Source organism: Thermobia domestica, chromosome 1 (genome assembly GCF_964235325.1).
Source record: "Thermobia domestica chromosome 1, izTheDome1.hap1.1, whole genome shotgun sequence".
NCBI lineage: Eukaryota > Metazoa > Arthropoda > Insecta > Zygentoma > Lepismatidae > Thermobia > Thermobia domestica.
Window position 1 is genome coordinate 256982040 of NC_137454.1, and position 11267 is coordinate 256993306.

At 36.0% G+C, this 11267-nt stretch overlaps 3 non-coding genes across 3 annotated transcripts; all 3 read right to left on the reverse strand.

Annotated features, from left to right (window-relative positions):
* Positions 1–1054: 1054 nt before the first annotated feature.
* Positions 1055–1136, reverse strand: TRNAL-AAG (transfer RNA leucine (anticodon AAG)). The gene has a single exon. It is a non-coding gene; the product is annotated as a tRNA-Leu (tRNA).
* Positions 1137–3924: 2788 nt separating this feature from the next.
* Positions 3925–4006, reverse strand: TRNAL-UAG (transfer RNA leucine (anticodon UAG)). The gene has a single exon. It is a non-coding gene; the product is annotated as a tRNA-Leu (tRNA).
* Positions 4007–6276: 2270 nt separating this feature from the next.
* TRNAL-AAG (transfer RNA leucine (anticodon AAG)) lies at positions 6277–6358 on the reverse strand. The gene has a single exon. It is a non-coding gene; the product is annotated as a tRNA-Leu (tRNA).
* Between the last annotated feature and the right edge of the window lie 4909 nt (positions 6359–11267).

An 11267-nucleotide genomic window follows, 5' to 3' on the forward strand; every position in this document is an offset into this window, starting at 1 on the left:
AACTATACAAGACGTCGAAACAAACATTCGCAGTGTCACTGAGAACATTAACACTTCTACTCTTCGTAAAGTTGCTGCCAACATGGTGAAACGTGTGAACCTGTGTTTGAATCAAATCGAGGGCACTTGCAGCATCTGCTGTAGAGCTGACAACTCACTTCTTGATGAATAGCAATGTTTTCGGGTGCGTGTAAGTATAAGTTTTACCATGATAATTTCAAAGTCTCACTTTAAATTTTGCTTACGTTCGTTTCTTGATATTCCTCACTTCTCTGCCAAATTTGGTCAAGAAACTAGATTTCGAAATCGATAGGTTTACTTGTAAGAGAAGAAAACTATGAAATACTGGTACAGAACCTCCTTGAAAAATTGCAAGGCGCAAGGGTGGAGTACTTATTTAAAAATTCATTCACTGTCTGCATTTCCATTTGTTATTTCTCTGAAAAACTAGCTACTATAAGCAATGAACAAAGTGAGCTTTTTCACAAGAACATTTTGCAGGTCGGAAAACCTTATAAAGGGAAATGGGTACAACTACTAGGCCAACAGGGCGATATGTATATATATATATATATATATTGTAAACGTGGGGCCCCGCAAAATGTTCCCAATCGGGCCCCGCACCACCTAAGGCCGGCCCTGTTCGTATAGGCTATGGTCGGTGCATAGATTTGTATTACCACGAGATATTTCTCCGTTTTCGTAAGTCTGACCTTCGTAACCATTTCATCTACATATAATGCTTTCATTGCCATCTTCTCAGAATTACTCATACACCATTATTCCCGCCCTATTTATTGTCCTGAATACAACATCTTATAATTTCCCCTTGGAATTTTCTCAATACTGTGGACTAACTTTCGTGTAGCATGGTATTGTCGCCATCCGACGCATGAAAGTGTTTTCGTAAGGATAGTTCTTGTAGGAGAGGGATGGCCTCTTAACACTTAGATAATAAAAATATGCGTACGTTTATTTTTCATAAAACTTTGGTGTAATTTACCTACATTTTTTTCTTTTTCTGTATTGAAAAATTACGAAAAACGTAAGTAATTGGCAACGGTGGGATTCGAACCCACGCCTCCGAAGAGACTGGTGCCTTAAACCAGCGCCTTAGACCGCTCGGCCACACTACCACACTTAAGCATTTATAAAATTTGATGTATATTAAGTAAGATAGAAAAAAGTATGTCGTAAAAAAAGTGAATAGCTAAGGTTCTGGAGGTGGGAATCAAATAAGAGCTGGAAAATTAATCGATTCTCGTTATATTTCTATATAACTACGATTATGTTAATATTTTTGGGAGACTTACCGATGTTTCATTTTCTTTCTTTACTCCCAATTTTTATTCTCAAATATTTATTATTTGTATGTTTTACTTCATTTTCATAAAATACATCCATATTGCATCCATATTGTATTACTGTATCTCTTAAGTCTTAAATGTTTTGACTTATGCTTTGGTAAGTCTGGTATAGGTTAGCTTAAAAAAATTGAATTAAATCTTTCAGTTTAACGTTTTACGAATATGCCCTTTAGGTGAAGGAAGACGGGGTTATTTTCGACTGGTTACGTCAGGCTGTCTTCCGTAACCGTATCTTTGTTAAATGTGATTTAGGTTAGCTTCGGTTGATTAGGTTTACCTTAGCTTTATTGAATATGCCGTAGGTATGTTTTATTTCCTTAAGCGTAGCTTTTTTTTTAAATAAGTTAACTTAGCTTTCATAAACATAGCTTTGTTAGTTTCAGTTAATTAGCTTGAGTTTCCTACATATCACAAACTTTGTGTGAATCTCCTAGAGACATTTAGGCATGGTAAGGGTATGTCTATTTTTGCTAGTGGATGTCCTGTGGAATTCTATAATGTACTTAAATCCTGGAAATAGAACTTCCAGTGGGGTTCGTGTGAGACATTTCTGGGTTTTCTTTTGGATAATCCTAGACATCCAAGAGACGTCCAATAACGTGTAATGGATGTCCATGGAATATTTTTGAACGTCGATGAGATGTGCAATAAGGGAATATTGGGATGTCAGTGAAACGTTCAGTTTTGTCAGCGAAAATCTTGTGGAAATCCATGCATCCTGTTATGCTAATGATATGTGACTTCCAGAGGGATTTCTGTGAAACTTTTTTTTTTTTTTTTTAAATAATCGGAGAACGTGTTTTGGACTTCTGAAAATTGCATTGCGTTGATGAAGTAAATCTGAACCATGGTTTCATGTGCTTCCCTCTACATTTATGTACTTCTACAATTCCTACTCAGTTAATAAGACAGTGAGTTAGAAACTCGGACACATTATGAACTGTTGGCAGTTTACCTAATGTGATCTTACTACGTGCATTCATATAGTCGAATATTGAAGTTGCAGTTCCTCCCTAAATACTCAAACTACAGTGATTACCTTGATTGCTTCTTTTAGGAGTCTAGTGCTTACATTTCGAGCAATTGTGTTATTTTTTCAATAAATTTTTAAACGATTCCTATCAGTGGATCTCAACCTGTGTGAATAATTCGACTTTCGAAACTTTGTTATTCTAAATGGCTAAATTATTGAAAATTTAATCCTCACTTAATGTTGTGATACACACATTTCTCTATTTTTTTATATCCCTTTCCTTGCTCTGTTTCAATCTCCACTTACACATACATTAAAGGTCATGGTTGTTCAATGAGCGGTGCATGGTGTCACAAACAATACTAGTATCGGATGAGAGTATACTCATTATGCTTACATACTAACCTGTAATTGGAGTGCGAGGGAGGGGCGGGGTTTGAAAATTAGTGGGGTGCTCTAAATCACAACTACAACACCTGAGGCGGTCTGAGTGTAAACCTAGCTATGAAATACTCCTAGGCTTAGCGGAGAGTCCAGGGGTCCTTCCACGAAAACTTTGAAAATTAACCCTCCTAGTAATAAAGTTTTAAGTATTTTTGAATAAAAGTAGAGTTTATTTTTCCATAGTGGAAAATGATTGTGGATGAAAGTATGGTGACGTAGCGATGTGACGTAAAAATGTGAGAAATTTTAGCTGAAAACCACAGAGAAACAATTGTTCATTTTTTCTTTAAAAAGCAATAGTTACCTCTTCGAGAAAGGCATACAGTGGAAAAGATATTGTCACTTTTGATCCTCAGCATCACAATCCCAGAATTTTACTTGTTTTCAAACCTGGTTAAGTCTCTGCCCAAGATTTATACTCCCTTCTTACTCCCCTTTTATACTTACAAAAAAAAAAAAAACAAAAAAAACGCCATACTATAATTTAAGAAACACGACAAAATATTTGAATTTGCTCCTTTCTTTCTTTATTTTTTCTTTTCTTAGTTTTCTCTCTTTTCGTGGTGATGCTCGAGCACCACCAGGGTCAGCCTCTTATTGGAAGTTTCGAAAAATCAACTTGTGTTTAAGATTTAATCCTAAATTTTAATATAATTGAATGACGATCTTCTTATCCGTGACACTCATTCCATGATTCTCGCATAAATAACACACTTTACTGGCGGGACATGAATTGACACCTGGCTAGCATATACTTTCTTTACGATTTAGCATATGAAAAAAAGTTCCAGTGATAAGTTTTTTGCGTCGGGAGATTTGTATTTGATCCTAGTTTCTTGCGTATGTAATTCGGATCCCACAGTAAAATATTGTTCCTCGTTCCATATAGTCCGGTGCTAAAAAGTGGCACTAACTACAAAACAAGGAAACAATTAAGAACTAAATCATTCATTTCGTGAAGGAGTAACAAATATGTTCTGTGCACCGTCTCGTATTAGAAGAAAAATTAAGAATCTACGTAGTTTGTTTTTGAGAATTAGCGGTGAAGTAGTAGATAATAAATACTTATGTATAATATGTCGTCTACAGTTCTTGGTTGCAAGATTTATATTAAGGACCTCATAATGAAGTAAAAGGAAATGGCAACGGTGGGATTCGAACCCACGCCTCCGAAGAGACTGGTGCCTAAAACCAGCGCCTTAGACCGCTCGGCCACGCTACCACTTAGCTACTCTTTTACCTTACAAAATTAATTCCCGAGAAATAGGCATCAATGCATTCTATTATGGACTTGCATAGACCCAGTTATCTGGTCGCTCTTAAATGTATAATGAACCTCCTATTACCTAATATACTTAATGAAAGATTATAATGTAATATTTCGTGAAACATAGATGAATGAACAAATGTCTTACAGTAATTATAAACCAAAATTTTCAAAGGCAACTCTTCGAAAATTATAAATTGATTACAATATAATTCAGTGAATTAATATCAGCTACCCAACAATGGAGGATCCAACCCGGGGACGGGGCCTAGCACTTCAGTTTTTGAAAGTTTATAGTAAGCGTTGCCCTTTATTCTCTATTGGACTTTTTTTTTTTTTAACATTGTAGTTTCAGTTGCAGTTTTTCTATTGTACAATGTGTAAAACATTATTTGAGATTCACAATGTCAACGTCTAACCTTAGACATAATATCCATCGGGAGAAAGTTAAATTGGAAACTTCTGCAAAACCCGAGAAAAATTGTAAGCTCATGATATACCTTGGATAGTGTTGGTTCTGGTTCCCCCTACCCTCCGTTTTTACCTTCTAGATCCGCCATTGCTACCTAAGTAAACTGAAGTAAACACTTTAAGGTGGTAATAATATTTAACAGGTAAAGGAGCATTTTTCAGAGATTCTGTAGAATGGTATATCCCGATCAGCGAATGAATGCAGGCGGACGGTTTTGTAACTATGTTTTCTAATGGTTTACTTGTAAATAATCTATCAGAATTCTTTTTGCCTGTTCGTAATAAACCATTTCACGTATATGTTCAGTATGTTTTTAAGTCATCAAATCCCTTCTATTATAGCACAGTTTAATGCTTTGACTTGAAATAAAGATCACATCTCGTTAAAGATGATTGCCTTTTCTTTAAATTTCGTATATGGATAAGAATACAGGGGTTTTCAGAGAGTGGCGAAAAGGGAAAGGGAAAGGGGCGAAGGCAGGTTTCATTAAACAGGTCCGTTCATCTGATACGCTTTACTTATAGGCAACTTGTGTTTCCAGGCTGAACTCAGTCCTCTCAAGTGAATCGTCAAATATAGTAAGTTTGAGTGATTCCGGATAGTCGCTGAATCCGAACATCCTAAGCTTATGATAATACTGTTCTTCGCATGTGTAATGTGGAGACTTGTTGAGATGTCTATTTGAAGCATCGTACCTTCCTACAGTTCAGTGCTGAGTGTTAAGTGCAAAGAGTGTTATACGTAGTTTCGACGGTGGGGGAAAGAAGAAGAAATAGGAAAGTTCATAAACGTTTTTTGAACTGATGTAACTTTTTAGTGAAATATGTTAAGGTTTTACACAGAAGTGGTTATCAGCAAATGGTTAAGTAAGACATATATCGAAGTGAAGACCCTACTTTACTCGTTGCATATTGAAAGAATTCTACTACTTTGAGAGTGCCTGCTCAACGCGTGCACAAGTTTACCTGAGAAAAAAATATTTTTAATCCTGTTTGAAAGTAGGAAATTTACACTAAGAGGGAAAATTGCAATCTAAAATTTTTGGATAAATTAATATTCCAACGAATTTCATGGCTAATACTTAATTTTCTTTAAAATCATACAATTTCTCAATTGCAATACGCACTGTCCATGCTTCTGTGAGGTATGGAAAAAGGGAAATTTGGGAGAAATTGGGAAATATATATATAAAACAAAACCTTTTCTAACTTTTCTTGCTCGTAGAATGGTCACGGGTGAAAACACGTTTCCTTGATGTACCCTGAAAAATATATTGGAATATTGGTAATGTTTCTTCCAATTGCTATACCGATATCATACATACCTAGGTAGTAACTTTGTGAAAACAATTTTCTAATCTTGTTTGCTAGGACAAAATATCACCTTTTAGCAGTACTTCATAAGAGTTAATTCTGACGTTAAGTAGAGAAAAACACTTAAATCATTGTGGATTACTGCCTATGTTTGCAGACATTGCGCATCTACCTATTATGAATATTGTCCTGAATACAACATCTTATAATCTCCCCTTGGAATTTTCTCAATACTGTGGACTAACTTTCGTATAGCATGCTATCGTCGCCATCCGACATACGAAAGTGTCTTCGTAAGGATAGTTCTTGTAGGAGGCGGATGGCCTCTCAACACTTAGATAATAAGAATATGCGTACGTTTATTTTTCATAAAACTTTGGTGTAATTTACCTACCTTTTTTCTTTTTCTGTACTGAAAAATTACGAAAAACGTAAGTAATTGGCAGCGGTGGGATTCGAACCCACGCCTCCGAAGAGACTGGTGCCTTAAACCAGCGCCTTAGACCGCTCGGCCACACTACCACACCTAAGTAACTATAAAATTTGATGTATATTAAATAAGATAGAAAAAAGTATGTCGTAAAAAAAAAAAAGTGAATAGCTAAGGTTCTGGAGGTGGGAATCAAATAAGAGCTGGAAAATTAATCGATTCTCGTTATATTTCTATATAACTACGATTATGTTAATATTTTTGGGAGACTTACCGATGTTTCATTTTCTTTCTTTACTCCCAACTTTTATTCTCAAATATTTATTATTTGTATGTTTTACTTCATTTTCGTAAAATACATCCATATTGTATGCTTTGGTAAGTCTGGTATAGGTTAGCTTAAAAAAAATAAATTAAATCTTTCAGTTTAACGTTTTACGAATATGCCCTTTAGCTTAAGGAAGACGGGGTTATTTTCGATTGGCTACGTCAAGCTGTCTTCCGTAAGCGTATCTTTGTTAAATGTGATTAGGTTAGTTTCGGTTGATTAGGTTTACCTTAGCTTTACTGAATATACCGTAGGTATGTTTTGTTTCCTTAAGCATAGCTTTTTTTAAAATAGGTTAACTTAGCTTTCATAAACATAGTTTTGGTTAGTTTCAGTTAATTAGCTTGAGTTTCCTACATATCACAAACTGTGTGTGAATCTCCTAGAGACATTTAGGCGTGATAAGGGTATGTCTATTTTTGCTAGTGGATGTCCTGTGGAAATCTATAGTGCACTTAAATCCTGGAAATACGACTTCCAGTGGGGTTTGTGTGAGACATTTCTGGGTTTTCTTTTGGATAACACTAGACACCCCTGGACATCCAAGCAGTGTTGAATTCAGACATTTTCACCCGGGGGGAATGTGAACTCCTCGGGGGGGGGAGGGTTGTTTTTTCTGTATTTTTGCAAGAAAGCAGCATATTTAACAATTCCATTCACATACACATCTTACCTAATATTGAGACTAATTGCTGATAAATATTTAATGTGAGATTATAATTACGTCTGCATTAAATAATCGTTTAATTTTATCTACAACATTAAATAAAGACTGGCAAAAATGTTTTAGACTAAACTTTAACTGCTATTTACAGTAGCTATTTTTGATATTATTTCCTATATTCCAGTAGTTACTGTTTGTTACTAATGTAGAAGTTTTTAAAAAGATTTAAATTAACTCAAATATTTTTTGGCCTAAAACAAACACACACAGGAATATCTGAACAAAAAGTTATCATTCTTTCTCACACTTCTGATTCTAAATAAAGCATATTAGCCTTGGTTTCTTCACTGCATACACATCAATAGTTTAGTTTATGAAATCTTCAGTAGGATTAGTGCCGTGTCGTGGAAAATCAGCGCTTGGCGCGAGAGTATACGACGGCACCCCCGTACATATGAGTGAGGTCAACAGAACAGCCGCGAAAGGTGAGATAATTTTAAAAAGTAAACCCTGCTCTTCCTTCATTTTGAGCACTTTTTATTACTTTTCCCTTTCATTTTACATACGTGCACATGCCCACATGTGCACATGTGTTTCATTCCTCTCTTTTTTCTTTCCTTCTTTTACTTTTCCCTCCCGAATTTTGCGCCCCTTACTTCGGCGCCCGGGGTCGTCGCTCCGCTTGCCCCACCCCCATGGCACGGCAGTGAGCAGGATCTTTGTTATCTTCAATAGCAATCTTTCACTTATATATTACTATTACATTGATAAATTCTATATAAATATCTAACCCAGGAGGGATAACTGTTCTTTCCTGATCCCTCTGAATCCCACCCTTTAACTGACTTATTTTTAGTTAAAGAAAGGTGTGTTTACTTTAACAATTGTCAAACACATTTACGTCTTTTAATTCCGATGCGAGAAATGGGATTTAGGCGCTATATTTCAAATAATGCAAGAACTGTACATTTTCAAGAACTGAAGTCTGCTGACACCAGAGATCATATGGAATGATCGAAAGATCTTCCCTATCTTTCCTTTCCTATCTCAATCTGTGCTAGTGCTACTTACTAATATAATATAGGGGGCGAGAGTATAGTACCTTAAAATACAAACCTTTCTTCAACAGTTGACAATTTCTTGTTCTGCCAAACTGGGTCATAGCGTTAAGAAACACAGGTTTTATTGATTTATTTGGTATTCTATCTTAGATGTTGTATGCTTAATATTTATATAGAATGGATCCGCGTCACTTATATGTATATTGAGAGATCCGATTTCGTCTGCACGTGCACGGAAAGAGGAACAAGTAATTGGGTGAAGTAATTTCTACATTTTGTGACTGAAATGTTGGGAGTTTCTCCGGGGAGGGAGATTCCCACCGGGCTACCCCCTGAATTCATCCCTGCATCCAAGAGACGTCCAATAACGTGTAATGGATGTCCATGGAATATTTTTGGACGTCGATGAGATGTGCAATAAGGGAATATTGGGATGTCCGTGGAATGTTCAGTTTTGTCAGCGGACATCTTGTGGAAATCCATGCATCCGGTTATGCAAATGAAATGTGACTTCCAGAGAAATTTCTGTGAAACATTTCTTGTTTTTTTTGGGGGGGGGGATAATCGGAGAACGTGTTTTGGACTTCTGAAAATTGCATTGCGTTGATAAAGTAAATCTGAACCATGGTTTCATGTGCTTCCCTCTACATTTATGTACTTCTACAATTCCTACTCAGTTAATAAGACAGTGAGTTTGAAACTCGGACACATTATGAACTGTGGCAGTTTACCTAATGTGATCTTACTACGTGCATTCATATAGTCGAATATTGAAGTTGCAGTTCCTCCCTAAATACTCAAACTACAGTGATTACCTTGATTGCTTCTTTTAGGAGTCTAGTGCTTACATTTCGAGCAATTGTGTTATTTTTTCAATAAATTTTTAAACGATTCCTATCAGTGGAACTCAACCTGTGTGAATAATTCGACTTTCGAAACTTTGTTATTCTAAATGGCTAAATTATTGAAAATTTAATCCTCATTTAATGTTGTGATACGCACATTTCTCTATTTTTTATATTCCTTTCCTCGCTCTGTTTTAATCTCCACTTATACATACATTAAAGGTCATGGTTGTTCCATGAGCAGTGCATGGTGTCACAAACAACACTAGTATCGGATGGGAGTATACTCATTATGCTTACATACTAACCTGTAATTGGAGTGCGAGGGAGGGGCGGGGTTTGAAAATTAGTGGGGTGCTCTAAATCACAACTACAACACCTGAGGCGGTCTGAGTGTAGCTATGAAGTACTCCTAGGCTTAGCGGAGAGTCCAGGGGTCCTTCCACGAAAACTTTGAAAATTAACCCTCCTAGTAATAAAGTTTTAAGTATTTTTGAATAAAAGTAGAGTTTATTTTTCCATAGTGGAAAATGATTGTGGATGAAAGTATGGTGACGTAGCATCCTATCTTATTTCTTGTCGCGCCGTTCTGAACGCTAACTTTTGAATCTACATATTTTAAAAGCGAAAGCAAATGAAGTTAATTAAACATAGCAAAATTTAAGCGTATGATGGAATTGTATACCAGTGTCTAATTAACCTGAGAGCCATAAAGGGATAACTACACTGGTGGATCCAGAGGAGGGCGATGGGAGCAACCTTTTCCCAAAAGGCTGTCTTTTTATAAACCAATTGCACTACTTTATACTGGTTTAATGTAAAACTCCGTGTTTCAAGCCTATGTTAATTGTCCAGGAGTAGGAATGGGTACGAGCGAGTTCGAGCGAGTTTCCATTGAAACTCGGCTCGACTCGAAACAGACATCTTTGAGCTCGACTCAAGAACTCGGCTCGAAAAATTTCCTCCAGCTCGACTAAAAACTCGACTCGAATTTGACTCAAGATTCGAGTCGAGTCAAAACGAGCCAAATCGAGCCAAATTTCGTGCGTAGTTCCAAGTACTTTCTTCAAGTATCATACATAGACAACATAATTATTATCAATGATACTACTACTACTACAACAGGGTGTCCAATATAAAATGCAACCCGAAGTTTGGGATAGTAGAACTTTTGAGCCGGAAGCGGTACACAAACAATGATTATACCAAAATGAAGCCTTGTTCATGCATATAATTCTAAACTACGAAGCAACCATTGAAGTACACTAGGAACCACACAATGTTGCCAGATGAAACCGAAGGCGTAAATCTTTTTTTTTTTTTCTGCAAATCATGTAAATTGACTCGTTACTCATACGTATGGATATTCTATCATTAATTTTCAGTTTGTATAATTGTAGTAGCTTGGAAACTATTAAACGAAAATAATATGGAGAGAAACTATGGAGAGAAATTGTATTTTTCATAAATTTACATTCTTAATTGACAACACTGTTGATGTTTCAGTGCATGAAAAGATGTGTTAAGGATCTGTCTATTATGCAATTCCTGAAAACAATGAAAAAGAAACTTTGAAATTATCATGATAAAACTTATACTTACATGCACCCGGAAACACTGCTATTTATCAAGAAGTGAGTTGTCAGTTCTACAGCAGATGCTGCAAGTGCCCTCGATTTGATTCAAACACAGGTTCACACGTTTCACCATGTTGGCAGCAACTTTACGAAGAGTAGAAGTGTTAATGTTCTCAGTGACACTGCGAATGTTTGTTTCGACGTCTTGTATAGTTCGAGGATTGTTCTTGTATACCTCTTGCTTTAAGCAGCCCCATAGAAATGAATAGCAGTGTTAGACAGTCCTTGATATATACAATGCAGTAAATTGAAATAAAAGACCTGTCTTTAATTCAAATAAAATTTTCGCGGAATGCTTCATCCTCATTCATAAAAATAAATAAATAAATAAATAAAAGTATTCCATCGAACAATCGCTCGTTTGATGAAAATGTTCACCACAGTTTCGAGGATCAATTTACAGGTATTTTTCATTTATTGCTTGTACACTCCGCATCAAAAAAATTGCGACGCCTAACGCCGTGCA